Source organism: Loxodonta africana, chromosome 14, assembly GCF_030014295.1.
Source record: "Loxodonta africana isolate mLoxAfr1 chromosome 14, mLoxAfr1.hap2, whole genome shotgun sequence".
Lineage (NCBI taxonomy): Eukaryota > Metazoa > Chordata > Mammalia > Proboscidea > Elephantidae > Loxodonta > Loxodonta africana.
This window is the reverse complement of record NC_087355.1, coordinates 92,199,406-92,226,510: the sequence shown is the minus strand read 5'-3', so window position 1 is coordinate 92,226,510 and position 27,105 is coordinate 92,199,406. Positions and strand designations below refer to the sequence as shown.

The following is a 27,105-nucleotide window of genomic DNA, read 5'->3' as shown; positions in this document are numbered from 1 at the left end:
TTAAGATGACAAAGAGATAAAAAGATGGAAAATAATAAAAAGAAGAGGCACAGGAGATACGGTGAGATGGTCCAACTGATGCAATAAATTTAAAAAAATGGAAGAGGGCCATATTTTAAAACATAATGGGTGCTAACTTCCCAGAATTCTCATATTTAGGAAGCCCAAGGAGAGTCAGATGTTAGCTGCACCGTATCCAAGAGAAGAAAAATCGCCAGACCAGATACACAAGGTCGACATCGTCTGCAGACCGCGGGACAGGAGGAAGGGCTCCCCGGACCCGGGTAACCTGGCGAGGGGGATCCCCGCGCAGCCCGTCCCACTCCCGCACCCCAGAGACCGCACAGGTACACTTGTTCGCACTGTGGGCGGAGCCAGGCCCTCTGCAGACCCCAGGCTCCCAGCGTGCCGCGCGCCGTCGGCGGGACTGCGGCTCCCGACCTGCCGCGCGTCTGCGCACGCGCACTGCGCCCCGGAGCGGCGCCCCCTGGCGGCGGGCGGCGGGCGGCGGGCGGCGGGCGGCGGGCGGGGGCGGGGCCGGAGGCGGGGGGTTGCGCTTGGTGACGGGAGGACGCGCGGCCGCCGCGCACTGGGCAGGCGGCGGCATCAGCAGTGGACGACGCGGACGGCGAGGGCTGCGGCAGCGGCGGGAGCCGCGGGGCAGCTCACGCGGCTCGCGGGCCGACATGAGGGGCTGTGGCGACGCGGCCCGCGTGCAGCCCGCCGGTGAGGACGCTGGGCGGGGGGCGGGCGGGCCCGGGAAGATGGCGGAGAGGCCGGCGCTGTTGCCCCCGTGGCCCCGGCCTCAGCCTCGGCGGAGGCCCCCGGCCCGGTCTCGGCGGATCTGGGCCGCCATGGGCCAGGGGGGCGGGGAGGGGCCGCTGCCGGGAGAGGGCGTGGGTGTGCGGAGCCCGCACCCACTGCAGCCAGGCCGGGGGGCGCGGGGCGTGAGGGGCGAAGGCCGCGCTCGTCAGTGTGCGCGGGGAGGGCCGGGCCGGGCGGGCTTGGGACGTGGGTGTGGGGGCGATGTGAGTGCGCGTGTGTGCCCTTCTGGAGGGTGGGTGGTCGTGTGAGCGTGCCCGGCCGGAGGGTGGGTGGTCGTGTGAGCGTGCCCGGCCGGAGGGTGGGTGGTCGTGTGAGCGTGCCCGGCCGGAGGGTGGGTGGTCGTGTGAGCGTGCCCGGCCGGAGGGTGGGCGTGAGTGCGAGTGTGCCCGGCCGGAGGGTGGGCGACCGAGTGTGAGTGTGCTCGGCCGGAGCATGGGGAGGCAGGAATATGCCCGGCTTGAGCGCGGGGGCGCCCGCGCTGTTTCCGGGGCGCAGTCGGGGCGTGGCGGGGGCCCGGCCGCCTAGGGACCTTGCAGCGCCGGGACGAGGTGGGCACCAGGCGGGCGGGGGCTCGCTCTACGTCGTGAAGGGCGGCCGCTGGTGCGGAGCGGGCAGAGGGGTCGGGGTCCGGCTTTGTCCCGGGACTCTGAGGCGCAGGGAGTCAGGATGGGCGGCTCCGGGTCCGGGGCACGACTGCCTGCGGGCTCTGCCCCGGCGAGTGCGCGGCTGTGCGGCGCCTCGTGGGCTCCCCGGACCTCCCTCTGCAGCAAGGACGGGGCTGGGGCGTTTCAGGGCGCAGCCCCTCGGTAGGGTGCTCCTGCTCAGCACCTCCTTTCAGTCTCGTTCCCTGGGTTTGCTTCTCTGGTTGCAGGTGGTGTGGGTTGAGGCAAAGTGTTCCGTGCCGAGGGCCACAAGCCATGCAGGCTGTGGATCTAGGGCTCAGGACGTCTTTTATTTAAAAATGTGCAGCCTGCTTCGAGGCCGCGGCAGCTGTGGGTGTGTTACGTGCTGCTTCCCACCAGCAGCTGTTGTGGGCGCTGTGCAGCCTTCAGCAAAAATGCGGCTAGCCCCTCCTCTCCCCCTCTTTTCAAGCCTCCGGTGACCTCCGCAGAAAAGCCTACAATTGCAAAGTTCCTTGTTCCTCGCCTGGTGCGCACAATATGGCGATTTGTCTTTGAAACCTTCGAGGGGAATTTAAGTCCGTGCATGCTGGGTGCCACCCAGAAACAGCAGGTGGTTTCCAGCGAGCCCTCCCCTGTAACAGTAAGCAAGGTGTGTTCCTGGAGCGGGGGAAGGACAGGGAGATTTGATAGGAGGTGTGACTGTAGAGCAAAGAGACTGTTCCATAAACCAGCCTGGGCTCGTTCAGGACCCCTACGTGCTTGCTTGGGGAACAGAGGCCAGGGGTCCTAGAGGCAGGAGAGAGCAGGGGGCAAGGGTTCTGGAGCTAGACTGTCTGCTTTTGAGTGGCAACTCTTGGCTTACTGGCTTTGTGGCTCTTGACAAGGTACTCTGTGCCTTTAGTTCCTCACCTGTAAAATGGGGATACTGATAATACTGGCCTTACTGAATTGTTATGAGGACTAAATGAATTGAGACTTGTCATATGCTGTGTGCCTGGCACATTGCAAGTGTTCAAAAAAGTTAGGAATTGTTATCACTAAAAAGATTTGGTGCTGCCGGGGCTAAAGTTAGGGTTAGATTTGGGGGTTAGCTAGGATTGTTACTGCTGGAAATGAGATTTAAAGCAGTTCCTGGGTTTTCTGTCTTTAAAATAAACTACCAAACAGTTGTTGGTAAACTTCGCAGCCGTTGTTGTTACGTGCTGTCATGTCGGTTCCAACTCACAGTGATCCTGTGTACAAAAGAAGGAAACACTGCTCAGTCCTGTGCCGTCCTCACAATTGTTATGCTCGAACCCATTGTTGGGAGCCACTGTGTCAGTCCATCTTGTTGAGGGTCTCCCTCTTTTTCACTGACCCTGTACTTCACCAAGTATGATGTCCTTTTCCAGGGTCTAGTCCCTCCTGATAGTATCTCCGAAGCATGTGAGATGTAGTCTTCCCATCCTTGCTTCTAAGGCGGATCCTTGCTGTACTTCTTCTAGGACAGATTTGTGTATTCTTTTGGCAGTCCATGGTATATTCAACGTTCTTCACCAGCACCACAATTCAGAGGCGTCAGTTCTTTCTTATTCATTGTCCCGCTTTCCCGTGCACATGAGGAAATTGAAAACACCATGGCTTTGGTCAGGCACACTTTAGTCCTCAAAGTGGCATCGTTTTTGATTTCTTGACTGCTGTTTCCGTGGGTGTTGATTGTGGATCCAGGATTGACAACTTCAGTCTTTACTCTCTTTATCATGATGTTGCTTATTGGTCCAGTTGTGAGGATTTTTGTTTTCCTTGTGTTGAGGTGTAATCCATACCGAAGCATTTTTTTTTTAATAGAAAAGGTAATTTATTAGGCTAAAGTTTAAATGACAGTAAGGATGGGTGTAAGCAACAAAAATGGAGGACTTGGAATTGCCTCTGTGTTAACATTCTGCTTTGCAGAGCTGTTGTGAGATATAAGATTTAACTTCAGAAAAAAGTGGCACAGTTTCCACCATTTCCTAAGGAGATGTCTCTTTCTCAGATTTGGTCATCTCTTCCCTCTGTGTCTTAGACCCATAAGACACATCCTAGAAAATGACATCTGGCCTCATTTATACTGCATGATCAGAGATTAAGGGGGTACCATTCATCTCAGTCTTTTAGCATTTGTGGGGTTTAAGGTAAGGATGTTTAATTTTCTGAAAAAAGTGGTAAGGAAAACAGTTTCTGTGAGCATATTTGGACATCACTGTAGAATTTTTGAAATGTCTATACCAGCGTTCTCCGCATGTGTGCTGACGTGGGATGCCTCAGTTGGAAGCTGCATACCACAGGCACTCAGCGTGTGCTTGGACAGTTTGATGACAGCTGTCTGGTGAATACAGCCTCTTGTTAGATTTCTATTTGGTTCTTTGGTGCTACTGGGAAAAAAAAGTCCAAGCAATATTTTCTCGTACTGATATCTCTAGTCTTATTAGCGATACCCCTTTACTGTGTCTGTTGCCTTGTGGTCATGCATTGTGGGTTTTTTATGTTCCTTCTCAAAGGTAGTTTTGCTGGGTGTCCTATAACGGTACCATGAGGCATCTTTCACAAGAGCCATGCAGGGGTGCAGCCTCAGGCCTGGAAGATGCCTTCTGGCCGAGTTGGACTAGCTTGTCTCACCTGCCTCCACACGCCTCCTGTTGCTGTTCTTGCTTCCCCAGAGTGCTCCTGACCTTCAGTCTCTGGCTGTGTCTGCTACCTCAGTGCCTGCCTGGCTTTGTCTTTCCTTGGGCTCTTAGCAGTTGCACCTGACTTCACCAGCAGGTCTTCCCTGCTTCCCTAGGATAAATCTGACCTTGGTTCCCTTCCGGCCACACCCTGCTTCTGCCCTGCTGTGATGGACACTTCTCACCTGGGCCCCACCCACTCCCGCTTTTGCAGTGCTTCCTTCCTGTCTCCACTCTCTGTGGGCCTTAGTCTCTCCCTAAAATACCAGCTGCTCAACAGTCCCTGCCCTCCTGCTCAACCTCCTGAAATATGATAGTGACATAAAGTTCATTTTGTTGTCATGCTTCTGTTCTGATAACGTGGGATAGTCCTACCCTACCCCCTTGTTAGCTTAATAAACTCACTCAGGGCTTTGACACAGTTTGTGTGCCGTGAAGAGGACAGTAGCCGCCCCCATGCGCGATTTCACTTTCCAAAGTTGCAGTTACCCGCGGTCAGCTTCTGTCCAAAAATGTTAAATAAGTAGTGTGATGAAATCTCGTGCCTTTCTGCTGCATCCTGCCTAGGGACCACATTCCTGTAACTTTTATTATAGTATGTTGTTATAATTGTTCTCTTGTATTATTAATTATTGTGAACTTTTTGTTGTGTCTAATTTATAAATTAAACGTTATCATAGAGGTATGCATGTATAGGTCAGAACATACTACATAGAGGGTTGGGTACTGTCCGCGGTTCCAGGCATCCACAGGGGTCTTGGAACGTACCCCTGCAGATAGAGGGGAACTACTGTATTGACCACTGTTATGCCTCTTTGGGTGGAGCTCTTGGTTTAAAATTTGATGAGACTTTTCCATATATTTCTTTTGAATCTATGGAATTCTATGGGAAAACCGTAATATTCAGCATTAGGATTTTTTTTTCAATATTCTGTAAAATTTTTTCCAAGTATCATTTACTCATTACTTTCCTTTATTGAACATCTAATCTGTGCTGTTAGCAGCGGTTGTGTTGAAGCACCACAGACATGGCATGTTGTGCTTTCAGGGAGCTTGGAAAGACAAAGAAAAGTCTACTAAGGGTACAATAAACAAACAAGTAAATAAACCTGTTGCCATTGAATCAGTTCCAACTCATGGTGACCGCATGTGTTACATGGTGGAACTGTTCCATAGGGTTTTCTTGGAAGCAAATCGCCAGGCCTTTTTCCGTGTTGCCATTAGTGGGGTTTGAATCACCGTTCTTTAGGTTAGCAGTTGAACACAAACCTTTTGTGCTACCCAGGGACCCCAGCTAAGGATTTAAACCCTTTGAAGGACCACACCAGTGCTCTAGACCAGGGGTCAGCAAACTATGCTCTGTCCCCTGGACCAAATGTGGCCCCAGGGCCTGTTTTTGTAAGTAAAGTTTTATTGAGGTACAGCCACACCCATTCATTAAATATTGTCTGTGACAGCTTTGGCAGCATTGTGACAGCACGTGTGTGTCCTGCAAAGAGATCTCTGTTCTTATCAGCAGGCCCTTATTATTTACTCTGGCGCATTTACAGGAAACATTTCCAACCCCTGCTCTAGAACTTCAGCAGGGCAGTGATTTGCAGGGGCTAGAGAAGTGAGGGAGGCCTTCAAGGAAGAGGCGGCCTTTTCAGCCAAGCCTTACTCAGCAGGACGTGAGTAGGGAGAGGAGCTAGAATGCCACAGCATCACAGGTAGAAGGTGTTTCAGGCTTTGGGAGGAAAGGCAAGAAGGGGGGTTATGTGTGGTTTGGAGGGGTTGGAAGGTTGTGTAAGGAAAAGTCAAAAGTACAGTTGAAAAGGCAGCTGCGATCACAATGTGAGTTTCACAGGGACCCACTGCAGGTTTGTGAGCAGGGAGAGCCATAGTAAGACGGCTCAGGAAGATCTAAGCAGCAGCAATGCGTAGGGCGGGTCAGAGAGCATGAGGGGCAGCTTCCTCCAGGGACAGTTGTGGTGACACGTAGCCCCAGCAATTCAGTGGCTTACAGCAATAGAGGTTCATTTCTGTGCATAGCTTTTTTTTCAATGTCTTCCTTCCTGGGTCCTGTGAAGGACCGGCCCTTTTTGGGACGTAATATTTTTATGGAGAGAGAGAGTGGTAGAAACCCATGGTAGCTCTTATAGCTCCAGCTTGGGACTGGCCATGACAGTCACATTCCATCGGCAAAGTGGGCCACACAGCCGAGCCCGCACTTGGAGGGGACTTATGCTCGTCCCTTGGCAGTGGGCAGATGTAAAGCCCTTACGGGGAAGAAGGAGTGAACAGCTGGAGGCAGTGCTCTCCCCGGACGGAGAACAGTTATTCAAACGAGGAAGGCCCCTTCAAGCGAGCCAGGAGAGAGCAGGTCGGGACAGGGCCCGGGGGTGGGGGTGGGGGGTCCTGGAGCCTAGATGAGACCCCTGGCAGGCATCTGTGTCCCACTGAGGGGTGCCAGGGGATGTGAGGGCACAGATCGGTGGCAAGGTCGGAGGCCACTGGCATTCCCCGTCTTCAGGATGAGGAGAGTAATCCGTCCGCGGTTTGGAGGGAAGATGAGTTGGTTTAGGCAGTCATAGGAAGAGCTGTGTTCTGTCCCCTGCGCCATGCGCTTTGGTGTCTGCAGCTGCTTGCAGGCTGGATCTCAAGAGAGCGGGTCCCTAAGCAGAATATTTGGAGGGATGGGATTGGGGTCTGGAGCTCTGGTGGGAGGACAAAGCTACAAGCCACCATGGGCGAAAGCTGGGAAGTTGCAGGTGCGAGCCGGGCAAAAGTGGTGTCTGAGATGTCTGCTCTGGGTGACCTCTGAGCTGTCTGCTGACACAGTGTCCTTAGGTCCTTGGCCTCACCTTTGTGCTCCTGGCTGCCATTCACTTGGTTGCTGAAGCTGGAAGCTTGGGTGTCCTGGGTCCTTCTCACCCCACATCCCGCCGGCCCCCAAGGCTGTTGTCTCCCTCCTCCTCCAGGGCCATTGCTGTGCCTCTGCAGTAGTCTGCTGCCCCTGTCCTTGCACCCCTCCCCTCGCTTGTCCATGGTGCTCCTCGGGATGTATAGAGCAGTGGTTCTCAACCGGGGCAGTTTTGTCACTCCCATCCCACTCCCAGGGGACATTTGGCCTATCTGGAGACATTTTTGGTTGTCCCAACTGGGAGCCATCGGCATGAGTGCATGGTGGCCAGGGATGCCTTAGGCACCCTACAGGCCTCCTCATACCAGAGAACAACCTGGCCCTGATTGTCATCAGTGCCGCGGCCCTGCCCTACCCTGCACTTGTCCTTGGATCCCCTAGTGCCTCCCAGACGCAGCGTTTACGGCCCTGCCTGTGTGCTGTGGCCTCTCCCTCTCCTCCCTCTTGCCTCTGCCCAGCCCCACTCTGCACTCCAGTGATACCAGCTATGTGGCCACTGGGCCAAGGCTAGCCCCACGCTCCTTCCCCCTCTAAATCCCCTCCTCCCCACCCTGCAGCCCCTCTTCCCTCTCCTCCCCACTCTGCAGTCCCTCCTCCAGGAGCCAAAGTAAGCAGCTTAGGTAGCTCCTTCAGCCCCTTGGACCCTGGCTCAGGTTCCCTCTGCAGGAGCTCTTTTTGCTTCCCGAAGAGTCTTGTTTTTATTTATTTTTGAATAGATAGTTTGTTCACATGATTCAAAAATACAAAGGGTGCACAGTGAAGTCTCTGCACCAGGAACCTGGTTCCCTGGAGGCTTCACCATCCAGGCTGAATTCTTGTCTCTCCTGGAGATACTTTGTAACTGTGCAGGCCTTTATCCCCGCCCCCCTTCCTTTTAAAGTTTCTGAACCTTTTTTTTTTTTGTGACTGACTGTATTTGGAAGGTCATTCCATATTAGTGCATTTTCTGGTACGTTGTTTTTCCTGGCTCCTGTGTTCTGTTGCCTGCAGGTGCTGTGGTTTATTTCCCGGTCCTTTCCTGGTGGATGTTGTTTCTCGTGCAGCACTTGCCGTGCTGCCTGTACGGTGCTTCGCGAGCAATATCGCCTCCTCCTTCAGTAGTTATTTATCCCGTTAGATCAGGTTTTGCTCGTGCCTCATAACGTTTTTAACTCAACGACTCCATTGGTCTTTTATTTCTTCCAGTTAGCCAGCCAGCCAGGCACCAACTCATTTATCCATCCATCCTCCTATCTTTTAAACACCATAATCCACTGCTATCTAGTTGATTGTGATTTATTTGGATTAAATGAGTTTTTTTTTTAATTATCCTTTAAGTGAAAGTTTACAGCAGAAATTCGTTTCTCATTCAGAACTTAATATACAGATTGTTTTGTGACATTGGCTGCAGTCCCCACAATGTGTCAGCATTCTCCCTCTTTCTCTTTACACTCCATGTTACCAGTGTCCATACGACCAGTTTTCTTGTCCCTTCCTGCCTTCTCGTTTTTCCTTTGGGCAGGTATTGCCCATTTGGTCCTAACGTACTTGATTGAACTAAGAAGATACTTGATTGAACTAAGAAGAAGCATGTTCCTTGTGTGTGTTGTTGTTTTATATGTCTGTCTAATCTTTGGCTGAAACGTAGACTTCGGGAGTGGCTTTGGTTCTGAGTTAGCAGGGTGTCTGGGGGCCACAGTCTCAGTGGTTCCGCCAATCTGTCAGACTAGTAAGTCTGGCCTTTTTTTTTTTTTTTTGTGGATTTGAATTTTTGCTCTACATCTTTCTCCAGCTCTGTCCATGACTCTCTATTGTGATCCCCGTCAGAGCTGTCTGTGGTAGCAGGGCACCATCTAGTTCTCTGGGGCCCAGGCTGGTGGAGTCTCTGGTTCATGTGGTCCATTAGTCCTTCTGTCTTTGGTTTTCTTCATTCTCCTTTGCTCAGGATGGGATGGGACTGGACCGATTAATGTATCTTAGATGGCTGAAGAGATTCTTAATTGGAAATTGGTTCACCTTTCACATGTTCTTATGATGAAAAGTGACTAGGAAGGTATACGTCCACACAGAAATGTTCCGTGAGTATTTATAGCAGCTTGACTCATAACAGCCCAAAAATGGAAACCATCCAGTGTGCACCCATGGATGATGATGTTGTGTCCGGTCAAGTCAGTTCCCACTCACAGCGACTCCATAGGACAGAGTAGAACTGCCCTGTAGGTTTGCTAGGCTGTAATCTTTATGGGAGCAGATTGCCAGGCCTTTTTTCCCCGCCGAGTTGCTGGATGGGTTTGAACTACCGACTTCTTGGTTAGCAGCTGAGTGCTTAACCGTTGTACCACCAGGGTTCCTTCGACAGACGATAGATAAACAAAATTTGGTATATCTGCGCAGTGGAGTACCACTCAGCCATAAAAAGGGATGAAGTCCTGATACGTGGATGAACCTTGAAAACATGCTGCTGAGTGAAAGAAGGCAGACATGCATTGCTTGATTCCACTTATGTGAAAGTCTAGGATAGCAAAGCCACAGAGACAGAATAGAGATTAGTGGTTGCCCCAGGCTAGTGGGAAGGCCAGGGGTTGCAGGGCTTCTTTTTAGTGTAATGAAAATGTTCTAGAATTGACTGGTGATGGTTGCACGTATCTGTGAACATATTGAAAGTCTTTGAATTATACACTTTAAATGGGTGGGTTGTATGTGAATTATGTCTCAGTAAAGCTGTTAACACAGCGAGAAGGGTGGCTAGGGCTTTTCTGAAGGGAACATTCCAAGTTGGCACTTGGAGAACCGGCCCCACAGAAGGGCCGTGGGGAAGTGATGATGAGAACTTTGGGGGCAGCCAGGGAGGCGTGTCAGTAGATCTGGGATCAGACGGGGAGCTGTGCTGCCTCGGATGCAGTGCTGGATCAGGAGGCAGGAGACTGCAGTTAAACTGACCCCACGCCCGCTAGTGTAAGTGACCGCAGGTAAGCGCTCACCCCACCTGAGCCTCTTTTCTCAGCGGCAGATTAGACGGCACTTGTCCGGCGTGTTTTCCAGGGTGGTGGTGAGGCTGACGGTGGCTTTCAGAGCTGTGAATTGCTAAGTGTTGTACGTGTATAAGGTTTAAAGGCTTAATTTCAGCACCAGTGGGCTGAGGAGCCAACAGAGCACTTTCTCTGTCCTCTTGCAGGCTGGTCTTAAGACAAACGCCAAGTGTAACTGAGTGCAGTTTAAACGGAAGGAAGGAAGGTGCAAACAGGAGAACTACTATCCAGGACAGAAGCTTCCCTGGGCCGCACTGGCACTTGTACTCGTGGCCTAGCACTTGACTTCTTCCTTCTGCCTTGCTTCTTTCGTCTTTTCTGCTTGTTCTCTTGGTCATTTTTGGAAGCTGCCTTAGGCCCAGCCGTGGTCAGACAGCTGTCTTCATGGGAGGAGAAAGCCAATGGGGTTTTTAGCAGACCGAGTTTCACGGTAATACTTGCCAGCAGGTACCAGCCCTGACTTTCTGTAGTGGTAGGGTTTCTGTGGCAGTTAAGATTGTGCTGAGGCAGATGGATTTAAATCCCTGAAGCAGTTCTCCGCGGGCCTCAGGGTCTTTATGCAGCAGGTGTCGTTGATAAAGGTACAGTCTATACTGGAGCAGCTTCTGAAACTGGCTTTCCTGCTCAGTCACAGTGGTGTTGATTGTTTGTGCCGTTAGGATTCCTGCTTTTTCCAAGTCTCAGAAGTGGCCCCTGGTTCCTAACAGTGGGGGAGGAGTGACGTGAGAGTGCCAGAGTCCCCATTAGGAGGGTGTGTGGGAGCTACCATCATGCAGAACCAGCTCCTTTCCTGTGCCACAGCTCACATCTCCTCTGTCTTTGCGAGGTCTTCCACGCCCACCTGCTCTGGTCAGTCCTGTCACTGGTCTCGCTTCCTGCATGGGGCACAGGAGTGGACCATGGTAGCGCTGTGTGGAACAGTGGTATAGGGTGTGCTTAGGGCTTTAGGGAGCCCCTGCATGGCTGCTGCGTCCCAGTGGTACGGAGCCTAGTCAGCTTCTGGAAGAGGGGGCATCTCATTCAGAAGAACTATCTGTGATGGAGCGTTAGAAAATATTAACCAGGCACAGGCAGCAAGTCTTAGGTGGGAGGGGAGCATGTGGCAGGAGACAGCAGGAATGTGTGGGTGACTTGGTGGCTGAAGTCTCCAGTGGGCGGAGTGGGGCGGCACCTGGAAGGTCAGCAGGCTGAGGCTGCTGTGCGGTGTTGTTTGCAATGCGGAGCACTTAAACTGCCTTCTGAGGGAGCACCGCTCCACTTGAGCCTCCTCAAAAGATGACAACCAATGGATTTTGCAAAAGCCTTTTTCTTGCTACAGCTTTACCCTCCACTTCTATTCTGGAAAACGTACCTAAAGTTGTTACCCACTGTGATCCATTCTGAGGTGTTGTGAGTGATAATGTCAGTCAGTGCGAGAGTCCAGACTGGTCACCTCGGTGCTGCTGCCCCGTGGTTGTGGAACATTGGTGGTGGTGGGGACAAGTCACATAGCACAGGCTGCATTTCTCATTAAGCTCTGCGCTGACTTGGAATTTACACCTTGGAATTGGCACTTGGTGTTCTCTGAAGCCTGGCCGCCTGGTGTGCTGGCCGCTGGTGCCTGTTCCCGTTGGGAGCGTGCATGCATAGTGCTTGTGTTTCCATTGGGCAGAGCTAATGCTAGAGCCAGAAATTCTGGGTGGGCCCCCTGCAGCTGGGCCACCACGGGAGCAGACATTCAGGTGACCTCTCTGAGACCTCACTTAGACTGAGCCGGCACAGCCTCCCTGGGGGACCAGGAGTTGGGGTGAGGCATCAGCTCTCGGGCAGCCCTGGGCAGCAGGGCCCGGGGGACAGCCAGGGAGAGGGCAGGAGATGAGCAAGGCTGGCCTCGGCCACAGGGAGGTTTTGGGAAGCCACTGGGGCAGACACGGAATGGCTTATCTCTCCGAAGCATCACTGTCTGTTGTGTCAGGAGTGAGTTGGAGGAGAGCGATTTGGAAGACAGAGACAGGTCAGGCTATGCCTGTGGTGCAGCTGAGGGATGATGATGTCAGCAGAGATGTTGGGTTGGTGGGCTGGCTTCTGGGCGAGGGAGGAGCTGGCTACCCATGGCTGCTGGCTTGCCAGGTGAGCAGGGACTGGGAGTCACAGACATCACAGAGTGAAGCCCTGGTCCCCACTGTGGAAGGGAGGCTGGGTGAGGAGGATGGAGTAGGAGGGAGCTTTGTTCTCAGAGCTGGGAGAACCTTGCAGGCCAATGGGCAGTGGAGTGATTACATCAGAGCAACACCGTGGAAAGTTCTTTTTGGCCACTGAGGAAGGTGGAAGGAGGAGACTGTGGTGGTCCAGGAGTGAGTGGCTGTGACTTGCGTTTGGACCAGGTGGTACATTCTGAAGGTGGAGCTGGGAGGCTGGCGGGCCTTTGCCCTTGTGGGAATGGGTGGGCCGGTATTTCAAAAATTGCCAGCTCTAAATGGCTTTCCTGAGGTCTTTATGCAGGAAGACAGGCACCCATCAGAAGAGTGGGAACCTTGTCACTGAAGGTGCTGATTGCAAGAAAAGCTGCCGCACACTTGACCACATGTTGGATTGTAAAACCCTGAGCTGCTGTGGAAGGGGATTCTCAACACACATGAAACTGAAGACAGAACTGGTCGAATGTGAAACCTGAAGTGAGATTGGTTTTGGAACTAGGTACAACCTCCTTGATGTTCACCAGAAGCGATTGTATCATGACATACATGCACAGTGGAATATCATGGAGCTGTGTGTGTGTACACGTGTGTAGATGTATGTGCACACATTCACATGCAGCTGTGTGTGTACACGTGTGTAGGTGTACACGCACACATTCACATGCAGCTGTGTGTACACGTGTGTAGGTGTACGCGCACACATTCACATGCAGCCGTGTGTATGTGTACACGTGTGTAGGTGTATATGCGCACATTCAGAGGCGCGTATACATAGAGATATGCAAAGATTGTCAAACTACACAAAGTAAAAAAAGCGAAGAGTTCACAGTATATAAAGTAGGACTTATTTTTTGTACATTAAAAGGAAGAACATGTAGTTTTACATAGGCTGATACATGCATAGCATCTTTTATGGAAGGAAACATAAGAAAATTAGCCATGTATCTTTGTTGGAATCCTCACCTGTGTTGTGAATATAATTTATTTTTTAAAACAAATGTTTGTGGCATTACCCACTCATGGGATGATGGCCTGTTTCCAGTTTCCTCCTTAACCTTCTGAGTGTATAAACACTGATAGATATGTGAATTATTCAGAATGGAAGTGGAGTGGAAAAGGGAAGGAGTACCCTTTTCCACTGATGAGAAAATGTTAGTGGGGGCCTGGGCCTTTCTCCTCTCTGACTGTGGAGGGCCAGGAGCTGTGGTGGTCAGGAACCATGAGCTCAGGGGTGTGGTAGTGCTTGGGTTAGAGGGCGAGGGGACCAGGAACCAGAGAGAAGCCCATGTAGCACAGGGTAGCGTGTTAAGCGCACGAGGTCATGTAGTGTGTCGCATGCGTGACTGAGTTGGCGAGCAGTGGCTTCTTCTTGAGCAGCTGTGGTTGCAGCTGATGTCTGACCATTTTAGTGCAAGGCCCAAGGCCATCTGAGGGCTGAGCTTCCTGGTCAGGAGTATGGCTAGAATCTGAACCATGACCTTGTACTCCAGAGCTCAAGTGATCTGCCACCATGCCTCACTGCCTCTTGCGGACAAAGCACACTTTTCTTACTTGGATCGAGAATGTTCATTGTGGAAGACCTTTGAGGTTCAAATCCGATTATGTTCAATTTATCATACAATACAGAGCCGTGTGCATTTGGCCCTGTCCAGTTGGTGGTGCTCATATCAGATAGGATATTGCTTTATAATTTTAATGACTGTGATTCGGAATCAACTCAATGGCAGCGGGTTCGGTGTCTTGGTATGTTACTCCCCTGCTTCAAATCCTTGGGTGGCTTTTATACTTACAAGAAAATTAAGGGCTGTGACTGCTGAGGCCTTCCCAGCCTGCAGGCTCACTGGCATTCCCCCCTCCCCGGAATCCTGGAATGCAGAGCCTTTCCTACCTCAGGTCATCCTGCAAGGACCCTCACTCCCCACATGGCCAGCTTCCTTCTCCTCTCTGAGGTCTCTTCTTAGATGGTTCCTACTGGAGATGAGGCCTCTTCTCGCCTAATTCTTGTTCATAGACTTGAGTTTTGTTTTTTTTTTTTTTGCACTTATCAGAATTTATCATTATGTATTCATTTTTTTGTCTTTCTCCTTTAGGGTGTAAGGACATGGACCATATCAGCTTTGTTCATTGCTGTATACCTGGGACATAGTACAATATCGGACACAAGAGTGTTATTTTTGGAATGAATTAATGAATGGATACATAGAAAAAATATATAGTAGAATTAATGAGATCATTCAGGGATGCAAGAGATATGGCAAGCTAGTGCTATAAATAATTAAGACAAAATGATAGAAATAAATGTCCAGCAGTTCAGAGGGGAGAGCCCCATTTAGTGTGTCCTGAAGATTGGTGGTTCAGTTAGAAAGAAGAGAGAGGAGTGAGGGCACCCAGGCACGGAGCAAGCACCCAGATAGGAGTGGGGCCTGGGAAATGTGTGGCATAACTGGGGACAATTAATAAATCTTTAATGGAACAAAGGAGGAGTGAGAAATAAGCCTGGATAAAGATTGTAAGATAGGTATGTCCTAGAGCTGTGCTGTCCAACACGACAGCCACTAGCCACGTGTGGATACTGAGCCTTGAAATGTGGCTTCTTATTGTTGTTAGGTGCCATCAAGTCGGTTCCCACTGATAGCGACCCTTTGTACGACACAACAAAACATTGCCTGGTCCTGTGCCATCCTCACAATCGTTATGCTTGAGCCCATTGTTGTAGCCACTGCATCAGTCAATCTTGTTGAGGGTCTTCTTTTTCACTGACCCGCTACTTTACTATGCGTAATGTCCTCTCCAGGGACTGTTTCCTCCTGATAATATGTCCAAAGCATATGAGTCCAAGTCTCACCACCTTGCTTTTAAAAAGCGTTCTTCCAAAACTACAGTACACTTCCGCAATAAACCAAAAGAGATTTACATAAGTGGAAGAACGTACCTTCCTCGTGGATAGGAAGACTTAACATTATAAAAATGTCTATTCTACCAAAAACAATCTATACATTTAATGCTATTCCGATCCAAATCCCAACGACATTGTTTAATGAGATGGAGAAACAAATCACCAACTTCATATGGAAGGGAAAGAGGCCCCAGATAAATAAGGCATTACTGAAAAAGAAGAACAAAGTGGGAGGCCTTACTTTACCTGATTTTAGAACCTATTATACTGCCACAGTAGTCAAAACAGCCTGGTACTGCTACAACAACAGATACGTGGAGCAATGGAACAGAATTGAGAATCCAGGCATAAATCCATCCACATATGAGCAGTCGATATTTGACAAAGGCCCCAAAACTGTAAAATGGGGGAAAAGACAGCCTTTTTAACAAATGGTGCTGGCATAACTGGCTATCCATCTGCAAAAAAATGAAACAAGGCCCATACCTCACTCCATGCACAAAAACTAACTCAAAATGGATTAAAGACCTAAATATAAAATCTAAAATGATAAAGATCATGGAAGAAAAAATAGGGACAACATTAGGAGCCCTAATACATGGCATAAACAGTATACAAAACATTATAAAGAATGTAGAAGAAAAACTAGATACCTGGGAGCTCCTAAAAATCAAGCAACTATGCTCATCCAAAGACTTCACCGAGAGTAAAAAGACTACCTACAGACTGGGAAAAAGTTTTTAGCCATGACATTTCTGATCAGTGCCTGATCTCTAAAATCTATGTGATACTGCAAAAACTCAACTGCAAAAAGACAAATAACCCAATTAAAAAATGGGCAAAAGATATGAATAGACACTTCACTAAAGAAGACATTCAGGTAGCTAACAGATAGATGAGGAAATGTTCACGATCATTAGCCATTAGAGAAATACAGATCAAAACTACAATGAGATTTCCTCTCACTCCAACAAGGCTGGCATTAATCCAAAAACCACAAAATAATAAATGTTGGAGAGGCTGTGGAGAGATTGGAACACTTCTACACTTCTGGTGGGAATGTCAAATGGTACAACCACTTTGGAAATCGATTTGGCGCTTCCTTCAAAAGCTAGAAATAGTACTACCATATGATCCAGCAATCCCACTCCTCGGAATATGTCCTAGAGAAATTAGAGCCTTTACACGAACAGATATATTCATACCCATGTTTATTGCAGCAGTGTTTACAATAGCAAAAAGATGAAAGCAACCAAGGTGCCCATCAATGGATGAATGGATAAATAAATTATGGTATATTCACACAATGGAATACTACGCATCAATAAAGAACAGTGAGGAATCTGAAACATTTCATAACATGGAGGAAGCTGGAAGGCATTATGCTGAGTGAAATTAGTCAGTTGCAAAAGGACAAATATTGTGTAAGACCACTATCATAATAACTTGAGAAATGGTTTAAACTGAGAAGAAAACATTGTTTTGTGGTTACGGGAGGGGAGAGGGAGGGAGGGTGGGAGAGGGGCATCCACCAATTAGATAGTAGATAAGAACTATTTCAGGTGAAGGGAAAGACAGCACACAATACAGGGGAGGTCAGCACAATTGGACTAAACCAAAAGCAAAGAAGGTTCCTGAATGCTTCAGAGGCCAGCGTAGCAGGGGCAGGGGTCTGGGGACCATGGTTTCAGGGAACATCTAAGTCAATTGGCATAATAAGATCTATTAAGAAAACATTCTGCATCCCACTTTGAAGAGTGGCGTCTGGGGTCTTAAATGCTAGCAAGCAGCCATCTAATATGCATCATCAATTGGTCTCCACCCACCTGGATCAAAGGAGAATGAAGAACACCAAGGACACAAGGTGATTACGAGCCCAAGAGACACAAAGGGCCACGACTACATCATCTTGAGACCAGAAGAACTAGATGGTGCCTGGCTACAACCAATGACTGCTGCCCTGACGGAACACAACAGAGAACCCCTGAGGGAGCAGGAGAGCAGTGGGATGCAGACCCCAGATTCTCATAAGACCAGACTTAATGGTCTGACTGAGACTGGAAGGACTCCGGTGGTCATGGCCCCCAGACCTTCTGTTGGCCCAGGACAGGAACCATTCCCGAAGCCAACTCTTTAAACATGAATTGGACTGGACAATAGGTTGGAAAGGGATGCTGGTGAGGAGTGAGCTTCTTGGATCAGGTGGACACTTGAGACTATGTTGGCATCTCCTGCCTGGAGGGGAGTTGAGAGGGTGGAGGGGTTAGAAGCTGGTGAAATGGACACGAAAAGAGGGAGTGGAGGGAGAGAGCGGGCTGTCTTATTAGGGGGAGAGTGATTGGGAGTGTGTAGCAAGGTATATATGGGTTTTTGTGTGAGAGACTGACTTGATTTGTAAACTTTCACTTAAATCACAATAAAAATTAAAAAAAAAAAAAATTCTTCCTAGACAGATTGGTTTGTTCTTCTGGTAATCCATAGCATATTTGGTATTCTTGGCCAACATCATAGTTCAAATGCATCAGTTCTTCTTTGGTCTTCCTTATTCATTGTTCAGCTTTCGCATGCATAGGAGGCTATTGGAAATACCATGGCTTGGGTCAGGTGCATCTTAGTCTTCAAGATGACATCTTTGCTTTTGAATACTTTAAAGAGGTCTTTTGCAGCAGATTTGCCCAATGGAATGCATCATTTGGTTTCTTAACTGCTGATTCCATGGGTGTTGATTGTGGATCCAAGTAAAATGAAATCCTTCACAACTTCAGTCTTTTCCCGATTTATTATAATGATGCTTTTTGGTCTAGTTGTGAGGATTTTTGTATTCTTTATGTTGAGACGTAATCCATACTGAACGCTGTGGTCTTTGATCTTCATTAGTAAGTGCTTCAAGTCCTCTTCACTTTCAGCAGGCAAGGTTATGTCATCTGCATAACGCAGGTTGTTAATGAGTCTTCCTCTAGTCCTGATGCCCCGTTCTTCTTCATATACTCCAGCTTCTCGGATTATTTGCTCAGCATACAGTGAAAGGATACAACCCTGATGCACACCTTTGCTGACTTTAAACCACACAAAGAGCAGCTTCTGGGGTCTTAAATGCTCAAGCAACCATTTAAGATCCATCAATTGGTCTCAACCCACCTGGAGCAAAGGAGAATGAAGAACACGAAAGACACGAGGTAATTATGAGCCCAAGAGACAGAAAAGCCCACATAAACCAGAGTACATCAGCCTGAGACCAGAAGAACTAGATGGTGCCCGGCTACAACCGACAACTGCCCTGTCAGGGAACACAACAGAGAATCCCTGATGGAGCAGGAGAACAGTGGGATGCAGACTTCAAATTCTCATAAAAAGACCAGACTTAATGGTCTGATTGAGACTAGAAGGACCCCAGAGGTCATGGTCTGTGGACTTTCTGTTAGTCCAAGACTGGGACCATTCCCAAAGCCAACTCTTCAAACGGGGATTGGACTGGACTGTAAGACAGAAAATGATACTGGTGAGAAGTGAGTTTCTTGGCTCAAATAGACACATGAGACTATGTGAGCAGCTCCTGCCTGGAGGCGAGATGAGAAGGCAGAGGGAGACAGGAGCTGGCTGAATGGACACGCAGAATATAAGGTGGAAAGGAGGAATGTGCTGTCTCATGAGGGGGAGAGCAACTAGGAGTACATTGCAAGGTGTATATAAGTGTTTGAGAGACTGACTTGAATTACAAACTTTCACTTAATGTACAATAAAAAATTAATTAAGCTACAGATACCCCTTGTTCTCTTTGAATGACTGGCCCTTGGTCTAAGTTACAGGTTCCTCACCAGCACAATTAAGGGTTCTGGAATTGCCATTCTTCACGATGTTATTCATGATTTCTTACAATCCACGCAGTCAAATGCCTTTGCATAGTCAATTAAAAAAAACGGGTAAACATCCTCCTGGTATTCTCTGCTTTCAGCCAGGATCCATCAGACATCGGCAATGATATCCATGGTTCCACATCCTCTTCTGAATCCAGCTTGAATTTCTGGCAGTTCCCTGTCAAGACATGCTGCAACTGGTTTTGAATGATCTTCAGCAAAATTTTACTTGTTTGTGATATTAATGATATTGTTCGATAATTTCTGCATTCAGTTGGATCACCTTTCTTGGGAATAGGCATAAGTATGGATCTCTTCCAGTTGGTTGGCCAGGTAGCTGTCTTCCAAATTTCTTGGCATAAATAATTTAGTACTTCCAGCACTGTATCTGTTTGTTGAAACTTCTCGATTGGTATTCTTCCTGGAGTTTTCATCATTGCCTTCAGTGGAGCTTGAACTTCTTTCTTCAGTACCATTGGTACTTGATCATGTGCTAACTCCTAAAATGTTTGAATGTTGACCAATTCTTTTTGGTACAGTGACTTTGTGTATTCCTTTCATCTTCTTTTGATGCTCCTGCATGTTCTTTTCTTGCCCACAGAATCCTTCAGTATTGTAGCTCGAGGCTTGAATTTTCTCTCCAGTTTTTTCAGCCTGAGAATTGCTGAGTGTATTCTTCCCTCCTGGTTTTCTGACTTCAGGTCTTTGCACATTTCCTTGTAATGCTTTACTTTGTCTTCACGAGCCACCCTCTGAAATCTTCTGTTCAGCTCTTTTACTTCCTTTCTTCCTTTTGCTTTAGCTTTTCTACATTCAAGAGCAAGTTTCAGAGTCTCTTGTGACATCCATTTTGGTCTTTTATTTCTTTCCTGTCTTTTTAATGACCTTTTGCTTTCTTCATATATGATGTCCTTGGTATCATCCCGTAACTCATCTGGTCTTTGGTCGTTAGTGTTCAAAGCATCAAATCTGTTCTTGAGGTGTGGTCTCTGAATACAGGCGGGATATACTCAAGGTGCACTTTGGCTCTCATGGACTTGTTTTAATTTTTTTCAGCTTCAGCTTGAACTTACATATGAGCAATTGATAATCTGTTCTGCATTTGGCCCCTGGCATTGTTCCGATATTGAGCTTTTCCATCATCTCTTTCCACAGATGTGATTGATTTGATTGCTGTGTATTTCATCTGGCGAGGTCTGTCTTTGTAGTTGCCCTTTGTGTTGTTGAAGAAAGGTCTCTCTGGTGAATGAGTCCTTGGTCTTGCAAATTGTTATCATGCAATCTCCGGCACTGCTTCTATCACCAAGGCTTATTTTCCAAGTACTGATTCTTCTTTTTGTTTCCAGCTTTCGTATTGGAATCACTGTAGTTATCAGTGCATCTTGATTGCATGTTTGATCGATTTCAGACTGCGGAAGTTGATAACAATCTTCACTTTCTTCATCTTTGTCATTAGTGGTTGGTGCGTAAATTTGAATAATACTCTTTTTAACTGGTCTTCCTTGTAGCTGTATGGATATTTCCCGTCACTGACAGGGTTGGACTTCAGGATAGGTCTTGAAATGTTCTTTTTAATGATGAATGCGACACCATTCCTCTTCAGTTTGTCATTCCCCGCATAGTAGACCGTATGATTGTCTGATTCAGAACTACCAACACCAGTCCATTTCAGCTCAGTAATGCCTAGGATATCGATCTTTAATTGATCCATTTCATTTTTGATGACTTCCAGTTTTCCTTGATTTGCACTTTGTACATTCCAAGTTCTGATTACTAACGATGGTGCAGCTGTTTCTTCTCAATTTTTGTCATGCCACATCAGCAAATGAAGATCCCAAAAGCTTGGCTCCATCTACATCTTAAGGTCAGCTCTACCGTGATGAGACAGCTCTTCCACAGTCGTGTTTTGAGTGCCTCCCAAGCTGAGGGGCTCATCGTTCAGCACCCTATCAGACAGTGTTTTGCTGCAATCCATAATGTTTTCACTGGCTGATTTTTTTTTTCAGAAGTAGATTGCCAGGTCCTTCTTCCTAGTCTGACTTAGTCGGAAAGCTCCACTGAAACCTGTCCACCATGTATTTGAAATATAGGTGGCATATCATCCTGCATCACAGCAACACACAAGCCACCACAGCACCACAAACACATACAAGAACAACAACAAAAAATATATATATGTATATCTGTAGTCATTATTAGTTGCTGTAGAGTTAATTCCAACTCATGGTGACTGTTATGAATTGTGTCCTCCCAAAATGTGTGTCAGCTTGGCTAGGCCGTGATTCCTGGTATTGCATAGTTATCCACCATTTCAGGATCTGATTAGATTGCAAATCTCAACCTCTGTGATGTTAATGAGGCAGGATTAGTGGCAGCACTGGGTGGGGTTTTTTTGGTTGTTAATAAGGCAGGACTCAAGTTGTCCGATTATGCTGTATCTTAAGTCAGTCTCTTTTGAGATACAAAAGAATCGAACAGAGAGGAGAGGGACCTCATACCACTAAGAAGGAAGAGCCGGGAGCAGAGTGTTTCCTTTGGACTTGGGGTCCCTGTGCTGAGAAGCTCCTAGACCCAGAGGAAGATTTATGTCAAGGATCTTCCTCCAGAGCCGACAGAGAGAGAAAGCCTCCGCTGGAACTGGCACCATGAATTCAGACTTCCAGCCTCCTAAACTGTGAGAGAATAAATTTCTCTGTGTTAAAGCCATCCACTGTGTTATTTCTGTGATAGCAGCACTAGATAACTAGGACAGTGACCACATATATACAGAGCAGTACTGTCTTAGAGTTTTTGAGCCTGTGACCTTTTAGAAACAGATCTCCAGGCCTGTCTTCTGAGTGCCTCTGGGTAGGTTTGAACTGCCAACCTTTCTGTTAGTAGCCCAGTGCTTAACCATTTGTGCCATGCAGGAATGTACATGTATATGTTTAACGTATATATGTGTATGTTGGACTGCCTGATACTGTCCCATAGATCACTGAGCTCTAGTAATTTTGGTTTCCTAGTGTTTTTTTTCTGTGCTTCAGTTTGGATAGTTTCTCTTGCTGTCTTTAAGTGCACTGATCTTTTCTTCTTACAGTGCACAGTGGTGGTGCGCAGTGGCAGTTAATCACATCCAGTGACTCTTCTCCGCTCAGGGAGTCCTCGTGCTCTACTTGGGTCCCTGTCCTTGTACTGTGGTCTGGAACATGCCTCCAAACAGAAAGCAGGGAGGTTGTGGGCCACCTCATTTCTCTTTCTCGGGTTCCACAGTCCTGTGTGCTTGTTTTTCAGTGTCTAAAAACATGTATTTCATCTGTTTGCTCAGGCCGGTTTTTGTGTAGGAAGGCAAATCCAGTTCCAGCTACTCCATCATGACTGGGACTCTGGCCTTCCACTGAACAAAAAAAAAACACATCCTTAGTTCTTTCAGGTTAATTTTCTGCCCAGGAGGAGTCCTGACTGCAGCTTAGGTGTGGGTGTGGAGGTTAGGCCTCATGTTTCACCAGGGTCCCTGATCATCAGTGTTGGTGATGTTACCTTGTGGGAATTCTCAGTGCAGATGGGTATATAGCACTGGGGTCATGGGACGTGTCATGGATTGAATTGTGTCCCCGAAAAACGTGTCAACTTGGTTAGGCCGTGATTCCCAGTATTGTGTGGTTGTCCTCAATTTTGTCACTGTAATTTTATGTTAAAAAGGATTAGGGTAGAATTGTAACACCCTTCCTAAGGTCACATCACTGATCCAATGTAAAAGGAGTTTCCTTGGAGCGTGGTCTGCACCGCCTTTTATCTTACAAGAGAGGAAAGGAAAAGCAAGCAAGCAGGGAGTGGGGACCTCATACCACCAAGAAAGAAGCACCAGGAGCAGAGCACGTCCTTTGGACCCGGGGTTCCTGTGCGGAGAAGCTCCTAGTCCAGGGGAAGATAGATGAGAAGGACCTTCCTCTAGAGCTGACAGAGAAAGCCTTCCACTGGAGCTGATGCCCTGAATTTGGACTTGTAGCCTACTAGACTGTGAGAAAATAAATTTCTCTTTGTTAAAGCTATCCACTTGTGGTATTTCTGTTATAGCAGCACTAGATGACTAAGACAGGAGGTTACTGGATACCCTGTGAAGGGGTCATTATCCCATGATTCATTACTTCAGGAGCTCTTAATGAAGCAGTTAAGTGTCAGGCACTGTGTTCAGTGTGCTCATAACTTCTTGATACAATGTCCTGTTTATTTGTAATTTCTGTGATTTCCTATAAATGCTTCAATTACTGTTCTGTGAGTGGTTTTTAACTCTGATGGCACATTGAAATCACCCTGAGAACTTAAAAAACAACTAGACCCTGCCCTCAGCTACTTTTTAAAAACTAGGTTTTTGAAGTTCCGAGGTGATTTCGTGGGCAGCCAGGATTGCTTTTTTTCCACATTCTCCGTTCACTGACCTTCCCTCCTACGTGGTCTTTTAGTATAAAACTTTTTAAGCAGTTAGTAATTAAGCTTGCCAACACTGTGTGCTTTCCCGCTCACCTCTGTTTCCCTTCAGGCCCATTTTCTTTCTGAAATATGTTCCTTAGTTGCGTTTACAATGAGGTTCTCTGAGTGATAAAACCTGGCATCTCTTTCTTGTTGCCAGTTCAGCTGGTCATCATTTACAAGACCTCCCTTCCTCAAAACATTTGAACATTTGTTGAAAATGTTGATTTTTTTTATGTAAATATAAATTTCCCCTCTAACCATTGGTTGAAATACACATTGACTGACTCATATCATTTCTGACCTGTAGGTATTAGAACCAAAAGGAGGTCTACCAAGAAAATGCTAACCACCCCCCAGTCACCCTTTTAACTCAGTACTGAAGTCACTCCTGAGGTTCACCCTTCAGCCAAAAATTAGCCAGGCCCATAAAACAAAATGAGATTAATTGGGCACACCAGCCCAGGGACAAGGACGAGAAGACAGGAGGGGACAGGAAAGCTGATAACGAGGGACCCAAGATTGATAAGGGGAGCGTGTTGATACATCATGGGTTTGACAGCCAGGGTCACAAAACTATACATGTATTGTTTAATGAGAAACTAATTTGTTCTGTAAACCTTCATCTAAAGTACAATTAAGAAAAAAATTTTTAATCTCTAAAATAGGAAATTATAATGTGCTATGAAAACGTAGGATGACATTATAACCAGAACTAGCGTAAAGTGCTAGCAATCATGTGAAGTAACCTGAGCAGACCTGATAAACTAGTAAAATAATATATTAGGAAAATATGCTTTGTTCAGTTTATACCTCAATGAAAGAAAAGGAAAAAAGAAAAGAAAATGTTAACCAAGAAGATACTGTGAGGCATCCCTTTGTCTGTAATATGATTAATTTTAAGCGGGTGACGACGCTAAGAAGTAATTTTCTTTTGTATTTTGAAATGATTTTTGTGGTGGAAGTGAAATTTAAATTAAAAAATATATCTGGAGTCCAACTCCGATTCCATTTTTTATGCTGAAGGTAATTTTTTTTTTTTTTTGGCTTTAACAAACAGAAATTTATTTTCTCACAGTTTAGGAGGCTAGAAGTCTGAATACAGGGGCCACCTTTGGGGAAAAGTCCTTGTCTCTGAGCTTCTGCTCCTGGTCAGTCTTCATGTGGCTTGATATCTCTTTTCCCCATCTCTGCTTCTCCCTTGCTTGTTTAATCTCTTTTTTTTTTCCAAATTTTTTTTATTTTAATTTTCATTGAGCTTCAAGTGAACATTTACAAATCAAGTCAGTCTGTCACATATAAGTTTATATACACCTTACTCCATACTCCCACTTTCTCTCCCCGTAATGAGTCAGCCCTTCGAGTCTCTCCTTTCGTGACGATTTTGCCAGTTTCTAACCCTCTCTACCCTCCCATCCCCCCTCCAGACAGGAGATGCCACCACAGTCTCAAGTGTCCAACTGATACAAATAGCTCACTCTGAAGGTAATTTTTAAAGAAATACTTTTGGCTTCCAGTTAAGGGTGGCAGATTGAACACATACACGCAGTTTTCCTCTTCTGAACATCTGTGAAATGAACAGCAAAGTGATGTTTGAAAAAGTCAAACTCACAAGGGTGTGCAAGTGGGAGAGACACAATAGCAACAAAGTTTTGAAGCTGAGAAGCAGATGGATAAGTGGTAGTTGATTCAGCCAATGTGAAAAAGCCAGATTCTATGTTGGTAGTGAGAGAAGTTGAGAACTAATCCTATTTCTGCTACAGAACCCTCAAAAGTCTTAAAAATTGGAGGCACCAGGGACTTCAGAAAACTGAAGGAGAGAACCACAAGGATGAGCTGAAAACAGGAGACTCAGAAATAATCGGGAAGATTTGAATGAGATCAAATGGAAACTATGGGAACAAATAACAGTTGAAATAAAAAATTCGTGCAACAGATTAACTATCAGGTTATATACAGGCGAAGAGAGATTTGTGAACTAGCTGGAAGAATTTATTAAGAATGCAGCAAATAAAATCAAAGAGATGGAAAATAGGACAGAGAAGTTGACCGAGATGTGGAGGGTGCAGAGGTTCAATCCTGTCTTGGTTGCATCCCCAGAAGGCAAAATGGAGAAGAGACAATACTTGAGTTTTTGGCTGAAAAATATTCTGGAACTGATGAAAGATATGAATCCATAGATGATAGAAATATAATCTATTTCAAACTGGATTAAGTAAATAAATCCATATTGAGACACATCATAGTAAAGCTTCAAAACACCAGAGATTAAATGTTTTAAAAGCAACCTGAAATAAGAGAAAAACCATCCCAGAGGAATGGCAGTGGGACCAACAGCAGCTTTCTCTGCAGTGACATTGGAAGCCAGGAAACAGTGGAGCTAATCTTAAACATTGAGAAAAGGGGACCGCCATCATCCTAGACTTGAGCATCCAGCAAAATCTTTTTCTTTCTTTTTTTTAACAATGTGTTTAAGGTGAAAGGTTGCACAGCAAATTGGTGCAAATTTCTATTTTAAGAACAGGTATCTTAGTTATCTAGTGGTGCTATATCAGAAATACCACAAATACATGGCTTTATAATAAACAGAAATTTATTTTATGACAGTTTAGGAGGCTACAAGTCTGAATTCAGGGTACCAGCACTAGGTACTAGCTTTCTTGGCTCTGGAGGAAGTTCCTTGTCTCTTTGAGCTTCTGCTCCTGGGTGATCTTTAAGTGGCTTGTCATCTCTCCAATTTTCTGCTTCCTTTATCTCATTTTATATCTTGTAAGAGATTGACTCAAGGCACACACTACACTAAATCCTTTCTCATTAACATAACAAAGACAACCCATTCCCAAATGGGATTATAACCACAGGCATAGAGGTTAGAATTTACAACACATGGTTTTGGGGTACACAATTTAATCCGTAATGAAGGGTAAAGATATTTTCTGATTAAAAAAAAAGTTAATAAGAATAGACCTTCATTAAAGATGCTCCTAAAAGATACAGAAGAAAAGTGATTTTAAAAGGAAAGAATGAGATACAAAAAATAACTAACAAAAAAAAACCCTCTAAACCTAAACGTAGCATAAAATAATAATAATGTATATTCTTGTAGAGTTAATAAAAAGGCAGATTAAACAACAGGAGCATATAATAAAAACTAAAAAAATGAATCCTGAATAGATGAGTTGCAAGATAAAATTGAGAATCTCTTAGATAATAGAAAAAAAATTTAGCTTTGGACTAGCAAGCGGCCATCTAAGATGCATCAATTGGTCTCAACCCACCCAGAGCAAAGGAGAATGAAGAACATCAAAGACACAAGGTAAGTATGAGCCCAAGAGACAGACAGGACCACATAAATCAGAGACCCCATCAGCCTGAACCTGGAAGAACTAGTGCCCGGCTACCACCGATCACTGCCCTGACAGGGAACACAACAGAGAACCCCTGATGGAGCGGGAGAGCAGTGGGGTGCAGACCGCAAATTCTCATAAGAAGACCAGGCTTAATGGTCTGTCTGAGACCAGAGAGACCCTGATGGTCACGGTCCCCGGACCCTTAGATAGCCCAAGATTGGAACCATTCCAGAAACAACTCTACAGATAGGGACTGGCCTGGACTATAAGATAGACAGTGATGCTGACGAGGAGTGAACTTCGTGGCTCAAATAGACACATGAGACTTTGTGGGTGA

The 27,105-nt window shown here is 46.7% G+C and overlaps 1 protein-coding gene across 1 annotated transcript in view; it reads left to right on the top strand.

Annotated features, from left to right (window-relative positions):
• The first annotated feature begins 646 nt into the window (after positions 1-646).
• The window catches only part of ARHGAP39 (Rho GTPase activating protein 39), a 121,079-nt gene continuing 94,620 nt past the window's right edge, over positions 647-27,105 (top strand). Inside the window, exon 1 of the mRNA XM_064268284.1 lies at positions 647-726. The gene's annotated coding sequence lies outside the window, so the exon portion shown is untranslated. The remainder of the gene's footprint in view (positions 727-27,105) is intronic.